Source organism: Callorhinchus milii, unplaced genomic scaffold (assembly GCF_018977255.1).
Source record: "Callorhinchus milii isolate IMCB2004 unplaced genomic scaffold, IMCB_Cmil_1.0 Scaffold1, whole genome shotgun sequence".
Lineage (NCBI taxonomy): Eukaryota > Metazoa > Chordata > Chondrichthyes > Chimaeriformes > Callorhinchidae > Callorhinchus > Callorhinchus milii.
This window is the reverse complement of record NW_024704742.1, coordinates 27,992,079-28,018,542: the sequence shown is the minus strand read 5'-3', so window position 1 is coordinate 28,018,542 and position 26,464 is coordinate 27,992,079. Positions and strand designations below refer to the sequence as shown.

Here is a 26,464-nt window from a genome sequence, read left to right as displayed (position 1 = left end):
TTGCACCTCGTTGATCTGGTGGATTTAATTTAACCACTAAATGCACTTCTTAATAGCAAAATACATCTGCTTTTATCTATTTGGCCAAATCGGCTTCCATCGTCTTTCTTAGCAGGAGAAAAACAATAGTATGTGTGTATAGCATACAGAAGCTCAACTCCAGTACTGTTAATTTACCATCATTATTTCCTTCCAATTTTTTTTAATTATTATTTATTCAGCCATTTAGGCATCCTTCGGATGAAACCTTAACCCGAGGTCCACTCTGCCTGTTCAAGTGGATGTTAAAGATCCCGTGGCAAATTCAAAAAGAGAAGGGAGTTTCTCTCAGTGTCGTGGCCAACAGTGCCCCAAATAAAAATTTATTTCATGACTGTTTGCGGGACATAGCTGTGGTAAACTGGTTGACTCATTTGCCCATAAGAATATACAGTCACTATATTTAACAGTAATCCCTTGAAGAACTTTTGAGGCATCTCAATAATGTGATAAGGCACAATATAGAATGTAAGGATTATCATTTACATCAGTGCAGCTCTGTTAGCAATACTCTCACCTCTGGCTCAGTGGGTATTAGACGTGAGTTTCTCTTAGCCTCACTGAAAAAATATCAGGCCCTTTGTGGTATCAGAATATCCTCATGGGACTATTTTGACTCATGTGAAGTATAAACACTGGCATGGACTAGTTGGGCCAAACGGCCTGTTTCCATGCGGTAGAATTCATATATCTGAAAATGTCTTGGGCAACAATCCTCCAGAATAATTGCTCATTGACTTCATGATTGTTTGTGGGACCTAGACATGGATGGGTATCCCATTGACCTGCAAAACGTACTTGACATTAATTACTGGAAAGCACCTCAGGTGCTATAAAATGTGAATTCTTTGTATCTGCATACACATTTAGAGGCTTGGAGCACAGGCATTTTGCAAAGGGCAAAGTCATGAAAATTCAAGGACACTTCAGAGTTACTCGACTCCCTGCATTATTTAAGATATTTTCTTTTTTCTGTCACAAGGCACCAGTCACAATGCCAGCCATGAAGAAATAATATTGGTCTTGCCTTCATTGTGAATGTCCATTGCTCTCTGATGCTGCAAGGAACCATGCCAGCAGCCCAATTATTTTGGAAATAGTACACTTCAAGCAGAGGTACTAAAGCGTGTAAAATAATCACCATCTATGCTTAATGCAGAACAGTGAATATTGGCACCAACTTCTCTGTACAAATCTAAAATCGGACTCCAAGGAATTCAGACCAGAAAACATATTCAGAATGCTAACAACAGCCTAGCGGCTTTATTCGTAGAACAGAATATCATTCATGGGGCCCGGAGTTTTAGCTGTTATTTCCAACTTGAAGTGAGATTCCAGCAGTGAGTTTCTTCAGCTCTTAGCCTCACTGATAATATCAAGCCCTTTGTGGTGTAAGAATATTCTATTTTGTTGTAAGCAAAAATTTATTGGCTAAACCTTACACTTGAGCCTCATTCCCTATTGAGCCTGATGCATAACCAGGTTCAATAGAAAATTGCGGAAATAATTGCCAAAAATTGCAGGGAAATTTGAGAAAGTTTGCGGAAAAGTGCTGGGAGTTGATTACTGCTACTGAGGGGTACATTTTAATCCAGTGTGTTTACTCTCGGAAGTCACCATCTCCTGCCTCTCGGGGCCGCCACTGAACACAGACACAGAGAGAGACACATACTCACAGGCACTGAGAGAAAGGCACACATATAAATACATATACACAGGAGAGAGACACACCCACCCACAGTCGCACACATCACAAACACACACTCACACAGAGACACACACATACAGAGTAGAGAGAGAGACACACAGACAATATCAACAGCAGGGCCTCGGGGTGAACGAAGCCCATTTCCCGCTCGCGCCGCACTGCGCGTCTGGAGCTCCTCCTCCCACAGTATCGGCGTTGAGTAAACAGCCGGCAGCAACTTGTAGAGGCTCGGAGCCAAGCACACTGGAGTGTTATGGGTTGGTAGCAGAGGGACGATGTAGTGGAGGAGGGTGTTTATAGCAGATACCGTGGAAAAATTGCAGCTGCATTTTTCTATTGGCCCAGCGCGTAGCCTGAACTCTGTATGGGGCTCTATCTCTCAGAATCTGCTATCTGTAAAACATGTAGGTCTTCGTTCGCTGCAGTTCACTGGATTTTGTTTCTTATTGAAACTGATATCTGATCATTATTGATTTTCTTGCGTGTTTAGAGTTTGTTTTGGTTTTGGGGAGCAATGCTTTGACAGCGGTAATATTCGGTGGTACAGGTTTAGAAAAGGATTCTCCAGTATAAGGTTACTGATAAAGGTCTGTAAATTTAGTGATGGTGGGACAATCATACCCACGCACAAACCTTTTTTCTTCATGTGTACAGAATGAAAACCACACAGAAACTGGATGAAAGCATCAAAAGTGCAGTTACAGTTCCACTGCCTCCATGTAAGATTTTTAATTTATCACTAATCAGATTTAGATTACGAGTTTATTTTACTCTGAATTCACACCTATGAATTACTCAATATTAATTACTTATCAACAACAACAACAAAATCAAATTGATAGAGCGCCTTTCATATCGGGAGGACATCCCAAAGCGCTTTAATAATAGTAAATAATAAGAATCCTCACATTTGATATAATACCGTATTACCTTGCCATGGCATCTCATAGGCCTTCAACAACAATAACAACAAAATTACATTTTATAGCGCCTTTCACGTCGGACAGGGTATACTGCACCGCAAAGAGGCATAACTGTATTTGTGGGTGAAATTTATTTCATATCCGAACCTTTTCATTCAAAACAGATTTATACCATCAGAATCCCATAGGTAAAAGAATGATGTGCTAACTCAATATCACTTTGCCTCTTGTTAATTCTGCTTGTAATCAAAGTAATATTATTACATCTAGTTTTCCATTCATTAAGCATTTTACTTGCATTAAACATCTGCCTGGGATGTGACTATAACAACAGAATAACTGCTAATGGCAAATGCCAAGTATTCTTGGATAATGAATGAACTTTGTGCTTAAGAACTGTTGCAATATCATATGCCGGGGTCTGTTGAGATCTGCCATTACTTGGATTAACAATGCAGCAATTCTACCAGTATCTGGTCCATCTGCCAAAACATCTTTCATCCATGTAATTACAATAACCCTGTACTCAAAATGAGCTACTCTGTATACCAGCCAACCTTGTCCACTCAGCCAACAACCCTCACCAGTGTTTACCATTTGCATTGCATTTCATTATTACTTCACTTAACTTCCTTTGACTTTTTCCCTCGCACATTTCAATATGGCTACATGTCATCCAAATGCACGGGTATTCAGATGTTGAAAGCAATCCCGAACAAACTTACATTCTGGTTCCGTTCATATTTGTGTGAGATAAATGTGCATGACCAGGAATGCAAGCTAAAATATAGCTCGTACACAGTACAATTCTTTGATCAGGACAAATGCAGGTTTCTTTTTAAAAACTGCTTCGACTCAGAGCTTTTTCTGGGAGATCAACTCATAAGGCAACCAGCATTCTCGGTGTGTGAGTTCTAAAGGAAACAGCCCAGCTCGTATTGAAACTGTCTTGATTATTCTTAAAGTTGCATTATGGCAGCACCATTTGTTTTCAGGCTGGCTTGATTACAGCTTTCTACACAAGCTCACGTTAAACACTGCCATATCAGGCATCATATTGCCACACGACCGATAGATCTCCTGTGTCATAAACTATTATGGTAGAGATAATGCATTTCATTGACTCGTTGCATTAGAAATTTCACTTTTCTCCCTTCACAAACCTTTCCAGTTTCACTTTCTACCAAGTTAGGCAGGGGGGAACAGTGGGATAAGAGGAGAAAGCAAAGGTCCTAAAAGAGAGCTAGATATGGAATTCAAATGGGCTGATAACTGACAAATGAAGCTTAATACTGATAAATACAGAATCCAAGAATAGGAAACATAAGTACCCCATTATGGGATTGCATTTCCCAAAGGGGGAAGCTGAAAGAAATCAAGGGGTTTTCGTTGACTTGTCGCGCACTATGTCAAGACAATGTGAGGCAGCAATAAACAAGGCAAACAGAATGCGGGGCTATATTGATAAATTGGTTGGGTTTAGATCCACAGGTGTCATCCTCGGGCTGTACAGTGCTCTGGTCAGACCACACCTTGAAAACCTCAGACAATTCTGGTCACCGCAACAAACAGTGGCTGCCCAGACCTGATACGGGGTACAAAGGAGAGCAACAAGGGTTATCTCCAATGTTGGAGGAATGAGCAATGAGCAACAATTAGACAAGACTCTTCAGTTTTGAGAGAAGATAAAAAAAACCTCATAGACGTGTACAAGATTTTAAATGGGTTTCAAAAGTAAGCACAGATTGATATTTCAGGATGCATCAAGACAGTGGAACAAAAAGATGTAAAGTTCAGAAGTATAAAGGGCAATTGCAGGACAGATACCAGGAAGTTTTTCTTTAAGCAGAGGGTAAACAACAATGGAACAGATTGCTAGGAAAGGTGTTCGAGGCCAGGAAACTGGACTCTATTGAAAATCAGCTTGATGCAATGATGGGGGGAGTGGTGAGGGGGGGGGGTGACAGGGGGAGCGATAGGGTGAGTGTTCTGGAGGGCTGAGATCAGATGGGTTGAAAAGCCTTCTTCCAACCAGAACAATCTTATGATATAGGAGGACAATAAAGGCTAAATTGCGATGATGATAATAGGATTTGCTAATACCGCCACCATCTTGTCCTCGGGAAGTATCTCTTGCTTTAATAAAAAAGGATAATGAATGACTCACCAGGGTGTGCTATAAATATTTTAAAAAAGTTCAGTAACCCAACAAATATTAATTAGCAGACCTGAGAATATATAAGCAGCATTACGTTAGGCATGCACTAATGTTTACAGCAGGTAAGGTTTGTTACTTTATCTGAAAACTGTGAAGCATACTATCATGGCATTGTTTTTCATTTATAACTCGTGTAAATTTTTAAAAACATTGTCTGAATTAACATCACAAAAACTTAGAAGAATATACCATTTGCTTTCCATTCAATTCTTTGTCGTACAGCAGACTTGACTGCTATTGTGGAACTCAGAGTTTAAACTAATTTGTTCAAACAAGCATTCACCAAAAAAACTAATTTACTGTCGAGTCATTGTTCTTTCACTGAGCATAATTTTCCATTCAAGCTACAGTGCAATACCTCTCGAATGTCATAAACCCCCATTGTGGTTAATGGTGCCAGTGTTCTGTTTGTGCAATCAATATATATGTGTGACTTAACTAGTCTATGCATGAAACCTACTAAATCCTTATTTTTTTAAATAAAAGCAAGGCAGCAGACCAATAACATTTAAATTGAATGCAATCACACCATCAACCTGGAGATTGGCATGTTTACAGCTGACACGGGAGAAATTCCAAATTTCTTTCATATTGCAGCTGCCCTCAACTATACAGAGCAGAACCAACGATTGCTCTACCGACATGGGAGATGAGTGTGTGGTACAGTGGTGGGGGAAGGACACCACAAGATTACAAAATTGATTTGGATGAAGAGGGTTCTTTGGTCTTTTATTTAAAAAGTGCATCATAATATGTTGCCTTTATTCTTCTAGATGTTCATGCAGTTTTACTCTAAGCCAGCACAGTGATTATACCACTGCTAAAAATCTGCAAATTAAAGAAATCAACAAACATTTGTTGTGAATTGCAAGTCCTGGGCAGATACCAAGAAGTGTTTCTTTACACAGAGCATCGTGATGAACTGAAACAAATCAACAGGAAGAGTGGTTGATGTCAGTACACTGAATATATTTAAGAAACAGCTTGAAGCTGCAATGGGGAGATGTTTGTGTTGGTATTGTGCAAAGATGGGATCAAACAGAACAAAGGCATTGTTTATCCAAACACCTTGTGATTTTTTTGAAGTATAGACTGGGAGAAATTTCCTCCACCGTGTCCACAGAGCAGCCTTATTTAATGCTACAAAAATAGTCCATTTTAATAATTTGTCACAAGGCTAAATTTCTTTCCCTGTGACTCAACGGTGCAGTAAAGATTTTTTTTTAATTGGCAATTTGAGAAGTAACCGAAGTGGGGAGAGTGTCTCCATTAGTGAGGCCACATAGCAACTCTGAGAAAATTCAATTCTCATCAACACAAAACATCAGGCGACCAAATTCCAAAGTTTGCTAAAAATCGACATTTGCTTGTGCCATACCAGCCCTTAAGATTTTAACTTCGATCTTCAATAACCAGAATATTAAGCTGGAATAAAACATTTAAGGAATAAAGCATGCATCAGCTTTTATAAATGAAATAAGGCATTACATCCTGCACAATTACGATGGCACAGACTGATTATTTTTAGTCAGCTGGGTGTCTACAACATGCAGAAATGTATCATTCTGCTTTAGATTATCCAAGCCAGACTGAGAGTGTCCCTGTACACAACAACAACAGCAATTTTCATTTATATAGCACCCTTCACAAGGATAGCATATTGCAGTGGGGTTGGACCTGTGCAAGGGAGAAGGGAGAGGTGACCACAGGTGCCTTACCATGTCTTCGAGACATCTCAAAGTGCTTCACAGAATATATCGTAAAGTGAATTGACTATATTTTATGCGCAAAAGCAGCAGCCGATTGCGCACAGCAGTGTCTCACAAACAGTCATGGGAGTTACAGTGGGAGTTAATGAGATAAAGAGGGAGTGAGGTGGATGGATTGAGGTAGGGTGTTCCAGAGTTGAGGCTGAAGGCACGGGTCATTGGTGTAGGCATGGGGAGGTCAGCAGACCTGTGTTAGCAGAATAAAGGTGGGTGGCAGAGGAATGTGGTACATGCAGGTCAGAGAAGTAGGGAGATGCTAGGGCAAATATATGTCATTGACACATAGACATTTTCCTGTGTCTTGAAAGGAATACACACTTTCTCTCTCTCTTTCTCTGGAGAGAATGCCCACACTTGCAAATCGAATTCCAGAGAGTGTAAGGGCCAAGGCTTGAGAACCCCGGAGTTTGCATTGAGACACTACTGGAGTTCAACCAACTAAAACTGCATACCTGCCCTTGAGTGCATTATCTGCTTGCTAGGAACTCAGGCTTGCAGGGCAAACATGAAATGAGTGGGAATAATTCTTGCCCAGAGTGCATAGGCTGGAAAAGAAATTTCCTAACAGAATTATTTTCGCCTATCTCCCCTCCACCCTCATGGACATGCCATACTTATATTGATACCATAAGTGTCAGTTGTTTATTCTATTCTTCAGGTTTTTGTCTGAGTACTGTGAAACTGGTGCTGAGAGATTTAAATAACTACTCAGAAAATGAACTAGCTTACAATTCATTCACCCTCTCTCCCTTTTGCACAGCCTCCTTTCTGCACTGTCTCCAACACTAACAGTTGGAATCAGTGTTGTCAGGCAATGGTTCTAATTTGCAACCATGCTGTGACATTGTGCATTACTGGGAAGCGTCTCATAATTTTTTTTTCCTCTTATTGTAATTCACACCACATTTGTAATGGAAAGGGAATACTTAACGGCAAGTAGTTGAGTACAGAATGTACAGAACTCTTTAAAAAGGACATAGACAAACCCACATGCATTTGCCCCACTTGTAAGTTATTCATTCCTTTCTCTCGTGGGATGAGTTCTGAACTCATTGCCTTGTCATTGAGTATCCTAATTATCCCATGTACTTTACACTTGCACTTATAAATAGAAACTTAGAGATACCTGAATAGCATGCAGCAACGTTGACTCAAATCACCAAGAACTACCACTAAGTAAGCACTTTTTTTACAATGCAAAATTCTCCTTTGAGTCAATAAGAAAATTGCAAGCTAGCCCTAGCCATCACTCCTGCAGATTGCACAGCAAATGCCAAGCTACAACTATACAGACCCAAACTACAACTCAATAATAATTCCACCAGCTCTGGGAGCCGGTGCGGATTTCACTGTAGATTCCTATTATTGTATGTAACTTGGCAGTACACTGCGTCTTTGTCTACGCACCAGTCACTGCAGTTCAAAGTAATTCACAAGGCAGGAGTTTTAAGATATTGATTGCTACTTCTAAAGAGCAGTGTAGGATAGACTCTATGAAGAGGTTTGAGAACGTTGGCATGATAAGGCACAGCATCAAATGAAATGTTTTTTTTAATTTGATTTTGCAAATAGACGTACAAATCTCTTTACTAAAATCAAATTGTGTTCGATTTAGAAAACTCATTCAATAATGTATATCTTCAATTTGAAATACATAGATATTAAGCATCTAAAATCTCATTACGTTAAATCGTTATATAATCTTGGATTTCTCGAGATGGATATTTTTATCAAAAAAAATTAACCATTTTATTTTCTGTACAACTGGCTTGCTGCCTCAATCAGAAACCTTTAGCTTGTTTCTCTCAGGATTACATAGGTTGGAATATTCCCTGCATCCTTTACAAGTATTGCAACCTTTTCTCTTTTGAGATTCAGTAGAAAGTGCTTGACATAGTAAAATTTCTCTCAGCACTTCATACTGTGAGTCACTTTGAAGTGTGGTGACTGTTATATCTGCAAACGTGACAGCTCATCTGCACCAGCAACATTCCCTGCACAGCCATGAGACGAAGGAGAAAAATAGGTCTGCTTTTGATGAGTTTGGATGAGGAAGACATCAACCAGAAATACAGGATAATTCTCCAGTCTTCTATAAAAGAATACAATGCAATCTTTAATATTCACTTCAGTCACCAATACAAGGAGATGGAAGCTCAATTCATCATTACCCCAAAGAATGATGCAGTGCTCCAGCCATATATCATTGGTATGTCAGCCTAGAGAAACTCATCTGCTGATAAGGGGCAAGAACCTAAATAGCTTATTCGCATGTCACGTATGAATAAACGTTGTGGTTCAAAAATTAAAGGGAACAAAAGAAAATCCTTCCATTTGGTACAGTAGCTTATCACGTTGGGAGAACATCTCAAAACGCTTCACAGGATTTAATGTGAAATGGAATGTCTCTGTATTTGGAGGCGAACACGGCAGCACAATTGCACCCAGCAATGTCCCCCAAACAGCCACGAAATGCTTGACCAATTTTTATTTGGGGAATAATTGGCCAGGACACTGGGAGAAATTCCCTTCTCTTTTTGAATATTGCTATGAGGTCTTTAACATCCACATGAACAAGCCGACAGGACCTCGGCATCTCATCTGAAGGATGGCACCTCCGACAATGCAATATACCTCCCCGCACCCAGCATTGCATTAGAGTGTCAGCTCAGACTATGTGAGTTGAAGTCCGGATGTGGGACCTGAACCCATAACCTTCTGACTCAGAGGTGAGAGTGCCACCACTGAGCCAAGCTAACACGTTTGGATTGCTATGGAATTCATTCTCCACCATAATGGTAAGTGACTGGGGGATGAGCATCAATTTGCAATTACTTCTCGCGGTGACTCAATTAGGCCTGGTCATGAGGAGATGAAGTTTATCCAATATAAATGAATATGCTGCTTCAATATGAAACATTTAGTGAGTTACGAACTCATACAGTGGAGACATACACGTGAAGCATTATTAGTTTCTTAATCCCATAAGAAACATGGTATAGCTATGTTACACATTGGTCTAATGGTGAGGGAACATAGATATTTATCACAATGATCTAAACGGTGAGTCTATTCACAATCCATTCTAGTCTCCGAGATGCTATCCTGCATGAAGGGTGCTTACACATTGTAAATGCAAGTCGTTGTTGTTAACTTTGTCTTTGTATGGTTTTGGAGTTTGCAAAGACTCAGAATGCTGGAGCTATCCTAGATGAAATTGAAAACAATAATTCTGAACAGACATCCTTCTGAATTGTATTTATTTAGCCAGGATGTCTTTTGAGCTCAATTATCATTCTTTGTCAGAACCCAGCACTACATTGATGCAATAAATGGAATAAACCCATTTGCGTATTCCTGATAATAATCATGCACTTTCTGAACTTTGTTTCTGTAGCAGATACCTGTTCAACAGTTATTCACAAGTAACTACATGATGCTCAACTCAATTTTGTGATTCACAATAGAGTACAAGTGGGGGATTATACTGAAGCAATAAACTTGTTGATTTCAGCCACGTTCAAAAGAAATGCTAGAAATCATTGCAGGCGCAAATCAATGCAACATATCACAGTATCTCCCTGCCAGAATAAAGATGCTCCTTCAAATAGGTAATTATAATGAATGTGTCCAGAAAAATAATATAAGAATTGTGCTGGAAATGCAAAAGAAAAATGTTTTTCAGCAGCCCGTTCTCACTGAACCTTTAAACATATGTCTTTAGCTCCCTCACACTCCAGTGGGTAAAGGTACAGCTTGACACAAAGCTGGCCATACGATTACAGGTTCAAGTCTTCGTCTGCTCCAATCTTTGCGCAGTGCTGGGGGAGCGCTAATTTGTTGAAGGTGCGTCCTTCAGATGAGATTCTAACCTAATCTTATAATAATATAATATTCCTTGCATTTGATACAGCTTAATATCTGCATTCTTACCCGCACCAAACTCCGCTCCCCGATTATCCCAGTCCTTGCCAGACTGCACTGGCTGCCTGTCCCAGAGATAATTGACTTCAAGATCCTCACTCTTGTCTTCAAATCCCTTGACTCCTTTGCAACCCCTACTCTCTGACCTCCTCTCTCCTCACAACAGTGCCCGTTGCCTTCGCTCCACCGGGTCTGGCCTCCTCCTTGTCCCCCGAATCCTCCGCTCCACCCTCGGCGGCCGTGCCTTCAGCCACTATGCCCCGAGCCTCTTCTCTCCCTATTTTCAGGTCTTGGCTGAAGACCTTTCTTATCGACCGTGCCTTTGGTCACCTTCTTTCCCCTCCCCCTGGCTCGGCCCCGGGATCCGTTACTGTGAAGCGCTGAGACGCTATATAAATCCAAGTTGTTGTCGTTGTTAGCCCATCTTTGAGACATCTCAAAGCGCTTTGCAGAATATATTGTAAAGTGAATTGACTATATATGCGGACGTGTTGCTTAAATTATACTTAAATCATGTGAATTAGTTATAATAGTATTGGACATAAAATTTCTTTGAAAATGATGTTTATTTTAATAATGAACATTAAAGACGATTATTAAAGCCAAACTATTTGCCTCAGAAAATTACATAGAAGTCATATCAAATACAAGGAATATTATTATATTATTATTGGTACACCAACAATACACCAGTGCTTTGGGACGTCCTCCCGATGTGAAAGGCGCTCTATAAATGTAATTTTGTTGTTGTTGTACGCCAAAACCAATGTAGCCATTTATCCTGTTACTATAACTGATAAGTTTGCCGTTCAAGCTTACCAACAGAGTGAAATCTTAAAGATAGCCTGCAAAGATAGCCTGCAAACATTGCTGTGCGCAATTGGCTGCCGCGTTCGCCCACAAATATACAGTCAATTCACTTTACAGTGTTCTGTGAAGCTCTTTGGGACGTCCTCCCGACGTGAAAAGCACTATATCAAATGCAAGGATTATTATTATTATTATTAGAATGCCAGCTTCTCTCTGCGGATTCCACAAAGTTTTAATATTCTTGTAAAGTTTGCAATGGATACAGGGAAACTTCTTTACAGCGCGCCTGACTGCTTCCAATGTTATATACCAACCTTCCCTCTATCATACCAATCTTCCCTCTCCCTCCATTCAGTGGGGAATGGCTTGCTCCATGTCCCCTACCTTACCAATGGAAATCGTGCCTTCAGCTTTTCTGTCCCCACCCTCTGGAACTCTATCCCCGAATCCTTCTATCTCGCCCCTTCCCTCCTTCAAGGCCAGTCTCAAGACCTTTTGTTTTGATTGTACCTTCGGCCACACTCCCATCTCCACCTCCCCTAACCTGCACCCCTCTGAATTCCACTCCCAGCTTGGGTGCAAACCCTTAACTGCCCAGCGCCTTGGGACATCCTTCCAATGTGAAAGGGACTATCTCCATGTAATTTGTTATTGCTGTTTATTGTTATATAGCTCCCTTCATTGGGACGTCTTGCAATGCTTGCAGTGTTTCACCGTGATATAAGCAAAATTTTAATAAATGGCCAATTACCACCGTGTCAAATCACTTCTGACATTACTTTATGCACGTCGTGAGCATACGTACTATGTGCAGTGTGCATCGCTAGTGTCGATTCCTGTGCTATATTCACAGAATGAATGGTAACTGTTTGCTGCCAAACATGCAGCATAAATACACATTAAATATATGCTCCAGTTCCACAAATGTTACAATTATTTTTTCACTTAAAAAAAGTACCACCTTTCCTCATGGGAGCACAGATGGTTTTATTTATTGTAGTTTTCTGTCAAAATAATTAATAATAAAATAATTCTTGATTTGATGTATCACATTGTTGAGGCATCACAAAGTGCTTCACAGGATATAACGTACAGTGACCTGAATGTTTTCATCATCTTCCCTCCGTGCCCCAGATCAAGTGCCCAGTCAGATGTGTGAAGCGTTTGGAGACAGCTTCCCGATGTGAAAAGCGCAATAAAAATGTAAATTGTTGTTGATAACTGAGTCTTCCCATCCCTGGTAACATCTGTGTAAATCTGCGCAATACTCTTTCGAATGCTACAATACCCTTCCTGTAATATGGCGACTGGACCCGCAATAGAAATGTGGTTTACAACAGGGCTTTATATAAATTTAGAATGACTTCCCTACTTTCATACTCTATTCCTTTGGACATATGCTATCTGCATTCATCATGTCCTTGACCACCTTTGCTGCTACTGTTCAGTTTCTTCTTCTGTAAGGATTACTGTTTTTTTCTATTATCTTCATACCTGCTTTGCCCTGCAGTAGTCCTTATTCACCCAAAGTGCTCCATATTGATCTGAGGGATATCTTGATAATTGATACCTAAATGTTCATCCCTTGAGTACTTCATGGCAACTGTTAATGCTTTCAACTATTTTCCTGTTTGGATTATTCCTCCCACCCACCCTCCCCCCCAACTGCTATATCCCTGCATAAGCTTAATAAATATTGGGGGCAAGAAGAGGGGAAATGCCTCTTTAAACTGGCACTAAAAGACGCTAAAATCAGAAAATGAGAAACTGCAGCCTCCTATTGGGATCCTTTAAATAATGGCTGGCCTCTGCCACAATCCTTTTCAACAGATGTTTTCAGCTCAGAAATGTAGCTTTGCTATCCCTTGTATCAAGGCACATACCCATGTATGAGTCAGTTTAAAAGTCGGGGGAACAGATGGGAGGTTGTGGTTAAAAAATATTCCTTTTTACTGCGACCCACACTGCAGACAGAACAGAACCATCCTTATGCAAATAAGAATGATTTTGATTAAATGCATTAGTATTCATTAATTAACTGCTTCAAGCTTTTTAAACTGAGCTGTTTTTAAATGTTAAGTATTTCTCTGCTCCTGCAGATCTGGAAGATGATGTTTCGCTTTCACTACCAAATCTTAAATGGATGCAAATCTGAATTGAGAAAAGTACTTTTACCTCAACAAACCTGTTTGCCTGCACAGACCATGTACAATTTGCCATCTGACCAATTGATTGAATCTCCGAGTGATGCAACCACACGTAAGGACCCAAAGAAGCACAGCTCTGTGAAATGTCGTCTAACTCCTTGAATTAATAAATCAAGCAAAACTCCAGAGTATTAATTTCATTTTACAGTTCATACTCTTCAACTCCAACCAATTGTGCTCCACAGATGACTCATGCATGGTTCCAACCACAAAGCATTTAATCACCTAGTTCTGTCCTTATGCCATCAACCTTAAATTCCATTCTTAATCAGATATTAATCTGACTCTTATTTAAAAAAGACAAGCTAGGGTTCTTCATTCTTGAAAGGAGATGTCTCAGAGGGGACCTTATAGAGTTATACAATAGTTTAAGTGGAGTTAGGAAGTGGGGTCCTTACTCCCTCCCAAACCCTCTATTTGCTTCCCTTCCCTCTCGTGTTTATCTAGCTTGGTCTTGAATGCATCTATGCTATCTGATTCAACTACTGCTCAGGCAGAATTTCACAATCTCAGTGGCGAACAGGAGGGTCTTTAGGCATGCCTTGAAGGAGGCAAGGGAGGGAGCGAAGCAAAGGGAATGTGGCATGGAGTTCTAGAGGGTTGGAACAGAGAGCCTCAAGGCTCGATTGCCAATGGTGGGGTGGGCCGGGGTCATGGAGCAGCTCGGAGCCTACTAAGCAGAGGGAACAGACAGGTTGATAAGGGGTTAGCAAGTGGGAGAGGTAGGAGGGGCAGATGCCATGGAGGGCTTTGAAGGCGAGGACGAGAATTTGTCACTCTGTGTGTGAAGTAGTTCCTCTTAAATTTGCTCTTCGATCCCCTAGCCCCTATCTTATACTTGGATTTCCTGGAAGAATCTTAAACAATGCTCTTCAGATGAAAGGGCAATAAAATCAGCCGAACATTTAGACAACAAATGGGAGTTTCTCTTGCTGGGTCTAAGATACTGTGACAGTAGCATCTGTTCTGGAAAAACTAAAATAGTCTTGCAATTTTTAACACACACTTTAAAGAATGTACTGAAGATTGCATCATGTGACGTGATAACTGTCACATCGCAGAAAATGCCGATCTATTGACCATCAAAAGAGGTGTGATCTCCTCCTTCTCATCCCCCCATTTCCACTCACTTTGTCACGATGTTTGGGCCACTTACAGCTTTCAGTGGTTTTGTAAACTCAGGCAGAAACCTATTCATTCATATGCTGATACCAATTTAGCATGTTGCAATTTTCACCATAATGTGAAGTTAATCTAATTGTTGGCTTTGTTTTGAATATTTAATGGTAATTTTAGTCAAAGAATTTGAAGAATTGCAGCTGTAATGCATATTCTTTAGCCCTACCTGTCAAGACCTGTCATTACACTTATTTATAAAGCCGCAGCTTTCACATGTTTTATATTTAAATTTTAATGCTACATTTTCACCATCTAGTTTTCGGAAACAATACAGCTGAGAACACTGGTCGATGGGAAAGAAATATTCAGATTCAAATTCCCTTTTATCAATTGCAGGAAAGATATGTAAATGATATCAGACTGGTTTGTGAAAGACACTACAGCAAATGTAAGCATTATTATTTTATTACTATAATATTATTATTTGTAGGCAACCATGGCAACCAATTTGCTCAAAGCAATACCCGCAAAAAAGTGAATGACTAATTTCATTTGGGGGGATTGTTGGCCAGGATATCTGGAGAAAGTCCCTTCTTTTCCAATAATGCCAAGGGATCTTCCATATTTACCTGAACCGGCAAATACATTGTCACGACACTTCACAGTAAAATCCTGTGAAGAACTTTGAGACATTTCAACAACTTGATTAGGTGTGATATCAAATGCAAGGATTATCATTGTTAATAATAATAACTTCCTAGCAACCAGATAAGTGGCTATGTGAATAATTTGGGGAGAAAAAATAGCAATGAAGAGGATCTGTGATATTAAAAAGTGGGCCAACAAAAATGCAATGGACTCTAATATAAAGAAACCATTTGACCTTTTAAAGGGATTAAAGACCTGGAGAGGGTTCATAGAAAAGCAAACAGGATGATTCTAGAACATTTTGCTCCAAATTATCAGGAGAGAAAATAAGGAGTTGAAATGGTAACCGCTAGGAAATAAAAAGAGAACATAATCAGGAATTAAGGTGGCTTAAGTTATGTAGCACTAAGGAAGTCACGTAGACCTGAGCAATATGACTCAGACAATGAGACCAATGCATGGATTTGAAATTCTAAGATCTCAAGAAGACAAGATGAGTGATCAACCCATAGACCTTCCCCCACCCACCCCCCCAGAAAGCACCCAAAACCACATATGTATATATGCCAAATAAAAGTTGAGCATCAATTATTAATAACTTGGGGTTAATTAATTCCTCAGAACGATCTGTATAAGTATCTATTCTAAAACAGTATTAAATGATACAAGGCTATTTGTGATCAGAAAAGATGAAGACTTTTGTTTTCTGTGTCACTGATGTTGCCAACACGGCTGAATGTTGCCTTCATTGGAAAGAAGGTCAGAGTTCAATAATAGACCTATGAATGGAGGAATATTCGAAGTTTTGATTTGTTTATCTTTGAGATCAGGCAATATCTCCACAGTACTTCTCTCCTTAAGGTAAGCTATGGCAGCCAATTTGCGCACAGCAATGTCCCACAAACAGAATGATCAATGTTATTTTATCTGGGGATTATTGCTAAGGACACTGTGGAAAATTATTTTCTCTTTTCAAATAGTGCACGGGATCTGTAAATGTTCCCTTGAAGAGGCAGAGCAGACCTTTGTTTCAAGTCTCATCTGAAGGACAAGACCACCGACACTACAATGTTTGCTCAGCACTGTATTGGAAAGTCAGCCAAAATTATAAACTAAAAGTCCTGATATGGGGCACAAATATCTACCTCGGAGGTGAGAATGCTGCCATCTGAGATGACACCTTAAATAACATATTAGTGACACAGGAGAAAGGGTGTTAATTCAAATCAAGTCTGAGGAGATTTTGCTGGCCTCCTGCTGTTTGCTAACATCCTTTTATTAACTGAAGTTAGATTTGCACTGCCCAATGCTTAGAATTTCAAGTGTGAGTTAATTTGAATTGCTCATCTTTAACACAATATCCCATATTTATTAGCAAGCCCACCCAGTTTACTTATATTGCTACTTGTGTGAAAGGTTTACATCCATCAGTGGGCAGCCGCTAATACATTAGCGGAGATCTGTGGTTAAAGAGCATCCTGTTTAATTTAATGCCAGTAACATAACCTTTCAATGATTAAGTCCTTGGGGGGCTTTTTCACTAACTGTAAAAGGGGAACTAGAGAGGTGTGACACTGCATCTCTGCTTTGCACAGCCTGTCTCCCAAAATTTCTAATAACAGCCAACTGTACTCAGCAAAGTATCTGCAGACAGCTCTTTGAAACACGCAGGAACAGAGAAACCTATTAACTGAACAGAATTTGCCAGAAGAAAACATGCAGACACAATATCAGACTGCAGCATTTAATTAGTCAAGACTCCAGAAATGATTATTGCACAGCACTGCAAACTGAAACAAATTTGGTTGCAGATAACATTTGATGATATGTACAAAGGTGTGCCCAAATCACCATAGAAACAGCAGAAGAAATGGTGGCATAGTATCAGGGGCATTTCTGCAGACATATCTATTGAGAATTATTTTTATTCTCCACTCACTTGGTTTGATTTTAATTTCATTCATGGCAGGATTATATGGCTGCTTACGATGATTTATACAATGGAATCATTTATTGCAGAAAGTCTTTATGAACACGCTGGAAATATTACTACATTAAAGAGCTAAAGTTATTGTCCGCTGTTACACACAGCATTTTTAAAAAATGATTTCAGAATAGGTTGCTGAACTGTGCTAAGATTTAACATTTAGCTGGTACAGAACATAAAAAGGATATTAATGGTTGCCGTGATAGCTGCTGTAGAGCTTCAGTCCAACAACCATCTTCTGTGGTGCAGCCAAGGTGTTCAACCAATACTTAAAAGATGGGAAAAGGAATACAGTGGAGCTTTATTGAAACACAAGGTTTCGGATCCATAAAATCACAATCTGTATGAAAATGAAGTGTGATAGCAGGTTTTACTGTAAATGAGCACGATTGACTCACTTCCTGCATGCTGGTTGATTTCCTCCCCTAAACGAAAACTGGTTGACTTTCGTTTATTGGATCACCGTCTGCATCACTTCCTGGTTTCTGCGCATGAGCAATGCAGAAAATGACATTGTCGTTGGCAAATCAAAATGGCCTTTCAGACCATCAGATCTTTTCCAGCTTTGTTTCCTATTTTCCGGATGTATAGCAAAGCAGGAAGTGAGGTTGGAGACCATTTGGTGACCTTAGCGCAAAAAGCCAACGAGTGCAATGGAAGCTGGCCGACTGGCTTCACACATTCACAGTAAACAATGTCCACAGTGCAACCACATTATAAGCAAATGTAAGCTTAAGTGAAGCACTTTATAACAGGGCTGTACTATAATATCCTCAACTGGACAAGTCTCCAAAAACACTTTGTTTTTATTTTCAAAATATGGGGGCAGGGGCTGGGGGAAAATTGCATCATGTTATCACTAACTATAATTACTATATTGATCAAAAGCTGCCAAGAGCTAACACTGGTATTGGGGTGTATTATTCCCCCAACTCAGAAATAAGTATTTACTTTTCTTTATTCCATTTATTCCTTAATATCACTAGTAATATTAGTACATGCTGCATTGCCCCTCTACCTAGATAGATTATGTACCAGAGGAAATGCTCAGTTTGCATCCTTCCTTCCTCTGGTTATTATTCGTATTAATAAATGTTCTAATGCAATAGAGATTATGACAAATAAGCACACCAGAAGATGGGAAAATCTCACCTATTAAAATAGTGGGACTGATTGGTGTGGTTCATCACATCACAGAAGTGTACTTTGGCTTCATTCCATCCAGATGTGAATACATGGAGTGCTGCACAACAGTACACAGACTATCTGCATCTGAGCTTTCATGCAGAATTAAAGTCAGGCTGTGATGTTGATGAAAAGATTTTGTTATACATGGTTACCAGATTTGTGATTGTTCCCAAGCAGTGGCCGGTGGAGAGATCTGATCCTTCTAAATAATGGGTTACAGAAAGGGACACATGCACTCACTCAAGTATAGGCATAGAGAGAGAGAGGATACATAGTACTTAACAGTACACACATACAAATTGTTGAAGAGGCATAGAGAGAGACGTGCTCTCACTCCCACACACACTTCATGCAAATAGACAGAGATACAGACATTGTAGGCACTGGATTCGGTGCACATTTCTATCATTCACTAACTATTGATGCTTATGGGGAAACCTGAGGAGAAGCTCTTCTGACTTCATCCAGTCAGCAATCCATCCATTACACAAATTGGGGAGAGTGATTCCTCCCTTTCATCGCCTGGTAACTTTGCAAGAAAAAGCTTTCATGCAGAGAGTTGTCTTCACTGGACAAGCAGCAGGATGTTTGTTAGACAGTGCTCTCAGTAGTAAGCTACCAACTGGTTTTCGCTGGTTAAACTCCAGCAGTACCTCACCGCACATTATGCCTTGCCAACCTGTGACTAATATGGGAATTGGACAAGCCATGTGCATCCCTCTGAGGAGAGAGTGCACACTCCATTCCAGATACAGTGAAAGTAGGTGGTATACATACCTGTAACTCTCAACCTGGGTTTGGATACTCTTAAACTTGGCGATAAGTTTTCACATCTGACAGGCGCTGGTTGACCAAAAAAAAACAGATACTGGGCAGAATGGTTTGGAAACTCGGTCAGCTTCAGCATAGAGGAAACAAATAGAAAATGTGATGTTTTATGAAAAATATTTTTAAAATATATATGCACAAAAGTGCTCATTCCCCTAGTGGGTTTAACATGTTGCAGTTATCTCCTTATGTATACTGTTCCTCTAAGATTCATAGAATCATAGATATTTACAAAGCAGAGGGAGGTTGTTCAGCCTCATGGGTCTGCATGAGCTCAGAGCAAGTTTACTTTCAATCCGACTGCCCTGCCCCATCCCTAAACTCCTTCAAGCCTCTAACTTGTAATGCTTTACATGACAAATTGAGCGTTTCAAAATCCAGTAAATAAATGATGTACATTTTGCATTCCAAACATTACTGAAATGGCAATAACTAAACTGATTCTGTCTGACAGACCGTAGAATGAAGGATCATAAAAATTTACAGTACAGGAGTAGGTTTTTGGCTCATCGCGTGTCTCTAAAGAGCTATTGATTTGTCTCACACCCCCCTCTCAGCTTCCCCTAACTTTCAAAAATTCACCTCTTCAAATATTTTTCTAATTCCCTTTTAAAAGCTTTTATGGATTCTGCTTCAAACGTCATATTCCATGCCCTGATACCTCTCTTTGTGCAAATAAATTGTCCTAAACTCTCCTTGGGTTTTATTCGGCGTTGATATTAAATTCTATATAAATGTTAAATAACAAATACATGTTAAAATCTGCTGCTTCCTTGCTTAGTTCTGTGTCAATTTGTGTAGACTAAGTTCTCCAATACATTAGTGCAATGTCCATTACTACAATAAATGAGGCTAGGAAGCACTTAAGAAAAATGTATTTGAAGTCATTTATATGAACATATTGCTTAGTAAACAATAGTTGCCAAATTTAATTAAAAAATGTACCTTTTACAAATCATTTTATTGGCACATATTTCAATTTTATCTTTTTTATATCAAACAGTTTCTTTTAATGTTTATGAATATGAATTAGCACTGACAAAATTATCACATTCCTTGCTTATCCTGAGAAGGCTTGATCTGGTGCTTGCGCCTCCAAAATATTAACATATTTTGACTATTCGATCTCAACACACTGGCCTTTTTTCCTTTGGCAAGACGAATGAACACACAACAAAGATATTTAGAAAGGGCGCCTTGGAGGAAATTTGATTGTTCCAAAAATGCGTTTCATATGGTTCCCTTCTCATGGGGTAGCCATCGTTTTGATGGAGAAATTCTGGTTTATCAAAGAGTCTTACAAAAGAAGGGAGGAGGTGTGGTAAACTGACCCTCTACAGGATTTCCTTGATATTTCCACCAATTTCTCGCAATTGTAAAGCATCCCTCCTGCAGGCAACATATTCCAATACATGCAGGTTTTCCACCTATAATTGGCAAGCAAAACACAGCTAAAAAGAAAAGGAGCTGAAAGGAACCTCAAGAGTACTAATTTTCAAACACACCACAACTTTCTGACTGAACTGAAAAGAAAAAAAACATCTGAAAGAAGCTGGGTGTTTTGTGAAACTGCGCATTAAAAAATAATTCAGTCAATATCAAGCGTACTTTTGCACCATGGACACAACTTTGTTGTTGTTTTTTTTATGATTAAGTATCGCTATCACCAGTGTTTCATAACGGAAGGAGAAATGCATTTTCAATCTAAATAGGACAATTTTCTCCTGCGGGCATCTGGTTATTTTCAATTCAAAAATGTTCCTATGTGAGCCATACTACTGTATGCAGAAAGAATTTACTGCTCAGTGGTCGAATATTGATGCAGCATCATTGTTTGGTTTAATGCATTTGAACACAGATAGTAGGAACTACTGAGGGGAATAACCACCCTAACATTGTTATGGGTGTCTCGTGGTTTTAGTGGTTCTTCATTACATAGCTATAATTCATTACAGAGCTTTAAATATATATATTTAAAGAATTCATAGTCTTCAGTGCAATTTAGTAAGGAAATGCTTCAATTCTTCTCTGAAACCTTTTCCTCTGTATTGGCAGGCAACAGTTAGTTTTTAGAGCCAGGCTTTCACATTCAAAATGGATTTTTCACATTTATTCAAAACTTCAAAACACACCAAGCCATTTAGGATTTTATTTTTTTAAATATAATCATGATAAAACTATTATGATGGTGAATCAAATTAATAACAACAACAAGGATTTATCTTGCGCCTTTCACGCCGGGCGGCTTAATTTAAGAAGTAAATGTTCTATAATGTTTGAAGGAAAATGGCATTGACATTAAAAAATAAAGTGAGTCTCTTGAATTTTCTACTGATCGATTGCTCAAGCTGCGCATCATAGGATGAGTCAGAACCAAATGGGAATTTACAAACTGGGTGAACTTATCTATACTAATAAAGACAAAGTGTCTGTCTGTCTGTGTATCCCACACAATAACCAATTGACATAGAGACTTGATTTATACTTCATCGGAAAGGTCTTGCATCTGACAGTATCATGGGCATATTTGTTTGGGGGGGGTCTCCTATCTGATGAGCTATATTAAAAAATGCTTTAATTATGCCCCCAAAATGAGGTATGCTTCATATTCTCTAACTATGTAGCGACAAAGAAAAGCACACACCATTCAGAGAGATACGTCTATATTCTGCAACAAATATATGGCCTTTTTTCTGGTTTTCGTGAGATCTGGAGACCTCCCATGCGGGATAGACAGAGAGAGAGTCTGAGCGAGAGAGACTGAGATAGTGAGAGAGGTACTGTGAGAGAGAATATATTAAAGGAGTCCTCCCAAAACAACTCTTCCCATAAGAGTCCTCCCAGCTGAGTATAAAGACAAAATGTCTGTCTGTGTGTCAACCTACATTCTACATTGGATTCTTTGGTTGCAAAGCATCAACATGCACAGCTAGTCTGAATTAAAGCTAGGGGGGAAGGAGTAAATCCCTCTCCAAAAACCAAAGAAATGAACAGAGCAGATACATTATTTATGGATATAGGATCACTGAAATTCCGAATTGGTTTACAGCAACTTGTAAAAATAATAATAAATTGTGCTAAGAATGAACGCACAGACTGCAATGCTGCAATCGATCAATGGAAAGCCTGCTTCCAGGAACTGAGGCTAAGTGTTGCACTAAAGTCCTACCCTTTGCTACTTGTTCTGTTCTAGCGCAATGCTGTGCGCAATTGGCTACCGTGTTTCCACCCCCAAAATAGAGTCAATTCACTTTACAAAAATTCTGTAAAGCCCTTGGAGACATCTTAACGACGCGATAAAACTATATCAATTGCAAAGATTCTTATATTATTATCTCAACAAGATCTACATCTGGAGCCAAGTTCCCCCACATCAGCCTGATGTCCTTTTGATTACCATCCCCATCTGGGACTTATCAAGGAATCCCATTGGAAATTGCAATTTGAAAAAAAAAACAATTGTGGGCAAAATAAATTCGACGAATTCACGAAAGAGAGAACAAAAACAAAGCGTGCAGCCACCTGTTGATATACAGAGAACTGCAAACTTATAAAATGATTTATGTCCTTCAACGAGGAGAGGATCTCAGAAGTGGTGAGTAAAGAGATTCCCGCGGATTCAGGATTGTCCTTCAGTTTAAGAGATCTCCGATTCCACTAAGGAGTCCAAATGAAATATTGAGAAGAATTTTTGTACCTTGCACGGCAGAAAACTGTGCCTGCAGTCAAACCCGTTCATTACTCTGCTGTTTTATATTAGGCTATCGTAGAATTCCATGTGCCATACTGTTTCATACGCATCTCAGGATTATTTGTTCCATTTTATTTTACAAATTAACGTGTTCAATATCTTATTCTCGAATGACCACACCCCCCAGCCCCCCACTCCTGCCCACCACCACCTAAGTGTAACTTGAAATTCAGATGTAATCACATTGAAACCTTTTCGGACACAGACAAAGTATAAAGAGCTAAATAGCTGCTTGAATACATCAGCATGTGGGTAGCCCACAGCTTTGCCCTTTGAGATAAACCTTTAGTTCTTTTTCCATGTTATTCTATTTTTCTCTCTGCAACATCTCCCAACTCCCCACTCTCTCAACATTTTATTTTATCTTCTTACAGTGGAGGATTTTCCCTTGGTCTTGTATTCATCCGATTTAGAATTCTGTTTGTACCCTCAATTTCTCTTGTGATCCTACTTGATGCTGAAACCTTCTTTGCATCCTAAATTGGGTATGATAATAAGAGAGCTTCACAGAGTTCTTCAAAGCTGAGAAACCCATTCAGTGTAACAAATTAGTTAAAGAAATCGCATGGAACATTTTTGCATCAGCATATCTTTAAAGAAATTCCTGTGTACGGATGGAATTGAACCGCAGCCTTGACTAATGTAAAATAAAGGGATGCTGTCACTTTGAAATTATACAACACAACAAAAATCAGAATTCATAAATTTTGGATCACACTTGGAGTTGGAGCAGAATTAAGTTGTTAAAAAAAAGGATTTAATAGCTTACTTGAAAAATGTTTGCATCTCTAAATCCTTTAACCACACTGATCGTGTGTATGTTTTGATGCAGGCAGTCAACAGAGTTTCCATGTAGGATCTCATATGTTGCACCCAGAATTACATCCGTCATCTTAAACATGGACCTAGATCAAAGGTCACCAAGATCCTCAGAAGAGCTGCCAGCCTTTGAAGTTTTGTATCCCTGGAAGGCTTTTTTTAGCTCTGCTTTTAATGTATAATTAGTTGTTTTGAAGATTTCTGCCATCATAGACTTGTTGAAATGTGCAATGGCACTTATGTCAATAAATTTGTTAGTGATACGAATACTTCCCCACAGCTCTATTGCACCGCTACACTTACAATTGGTTAACCCTCTATTGTCTACTTCAGATACTTGAGTACATTTCTGGAGCTAGGCCTAGTTACAAAATGATATTTCGGTGGAAGAGAATGAACAATAATCCTTTATGCTGCAGCCAACTCCAATTCTGAGATGTTGTGGTTCCGGTAATTGTTTTATTTCATGGTAAAATGTAAGACCATTGAACTTTCAACCTCTAAATCCTCAGTCTGAATATCCCAGGTTTGTGGAACGAGACACTTCCTCTTTCTGAGAATTGTGAGCGACGTGAGATTGGATTTGGATCAGAGAGCAGATGCGCACCATCATTATCATCATCATAATAAATAATAATCTCTATATTTAATTCAGCACCTTACCTTCAGGATTATGTCTCAATTCACTTCACATATCCATGCTGTGTGAGGTGGAGTGACAGTTTATTTTGTAGGCAAATTCAGCAGCCAATTTGCACAGAGCAATATCCTACAAATAGCCATGAAGTGAATGAGGGATTGTTGGCCAGGACACGGAGAGAAACTTGCTTCTCTTTCCGAATAATGTCATGGGATCTTTAACATCCACCTGAACAAGCAGACAGGCCTTGGTTTAACTTCTCATTCGAAGGACAACCCCACCAATAATGAGTTCAAATTCCCAACATGAATTTTTTTTTGAAAAAGTTGAAAGTTTAATGGTCAACATAGAACTGAGTCCTGTAGCTCAGTGGTTAGAGTACTCGCCTTGCAAGCGAGACACCTGGGTTAAATTCCAGGCAGGGCGAAACCTTGGGCAAGTTTCCTTACTCCACACGCCTAATAATAATCCCTCCAAAACAAAAATAATAAATTGGTCATTTTCAATCCACGACTGTTTGTGGGACACTGCTGTGTGCAATTGGCTGCTGCGTTTCGCCCACAAATATATGGTCAATTCACTTTACAGCATACTCTGTGAAGCACTTTGAGACGTCGAAAAGACGTGAAAAGCGCTATATCAAATACAAGGATTATTATTATTACTATTATGGAGCTTGAACCCACAACCTTCTGATTTAGAGGCAAGAGTGCAAACTGAGCCAAACAGATGTAATGCTTGTAAATCCAAAACACGGTTTAGATTCATCGGTTCCTTTATTTACACTTCCACTCTTTTCCACAATCTGCCCAGTCACTTTCCCAGCATCCTTTTATACTTGCTTGCTTCTCCTCGTCAATGTCCAATTGCCAATTAAGTCTTAAAGCAATATGCAACAGCAGAAAGCAAATGACATTAATTTGAGAATGGCATTGCAGAAGCTCAAGTGAAAATATTGATCTGTGCAGTCAAACTGTTGGCTGGTGATTAAATTGATATAATTTAACAATGGAGATAAAAAGGTAATTCTAATTTTAGATAATCTTCACTTTACTTGATGTGTAATGTAGATGCTCAATGCTATCAGTGGATATAAAAATTCACAAATATGGTAGGCAAACATCACTTTCCTATCTTTCAACAACAACAATAAATTGCATTTATATAGCGCATTTCATGTCAGGAGGACGTCCCAAGGTGCTGGACAGTCGGGGTTTGCACATGAGCTAGGGATTGGATTCAAGATGGGTGGGGGCCAAAGGGGTGGGGGTGGGAAGATGACCGAAGGTACAATCAAAGAGAAGGGTCTTGAGATGGACCTTGAAAGAGACGAAGGAAAGAGCGAGGCAAAGGGCCTCCAAGATGAAAGTAGGGTCAGAAAGGCTGAAGGCCCAACATCCCAATGATGGGGCAGATTTTAACTATCTACTGCTGTCAGCAAGTGTCATTTTCACATTAATAAGAGTGTTCAAAACATCCTCCAAATAATGACAAAATTCTCACATTTTGTCCATCTGCAACCCGGGCTCCCACTGCCTCCTCATCCTCCTTGACCTCTCTGCTGCCTTTGAATACTCTATCCTTCTCCACTGCATCTCCTCTCACCCTAACATTCATGGTTCTGTCCTTGAATGGTTCAGATCATACCTCTCATACCATCTCCACTTCATCTTCACAAACGGTTTCTCCTATAGGCCCCGCATTGTCTTGTGCGGAGTTCCTCAGGGCTCTGTCCTTGGACCCCTCCTTTTCAATATCTATATGCTCCCTCTTAGTGACATCATCCGCCAGCATGTGGTTAATTTCCACATGTACGTGGATAACACCCAACTCTATCTCTCTTACACCACGAGCCGCTAAAACCCTCATACACACATTCATAACAT

General features: G+C 39.5%; 1 protein-coding gene and 1 long non-coding RNA gene across 2 annotated transcripts in view; one reads left to right on the top strand and one right to left on the bottom strand.

The window, feature by feature from the left end:
• The window catches only part of LOC103181334 (protein diaphanous homolog 1-like), a 924,060-nt gene that overhangs the window by 535,020 nt on the left and 362,576 nt on the right, over positions 1-26,464 (bottom strand). The gene's annotated exons all lie outside the window — the stretch shown is intronic.
• LOC103181308 lies at positions 1,688-13,725 on the top strand. The gene is made up of 3 exons (XR_488195.1): positions 1,688-2,004; positions 2,402-2,466; positions 13,491-13,725. It is a non-coding gene; the product is annotated as an uncharacterized LOC103181308 (long non-coding RNA).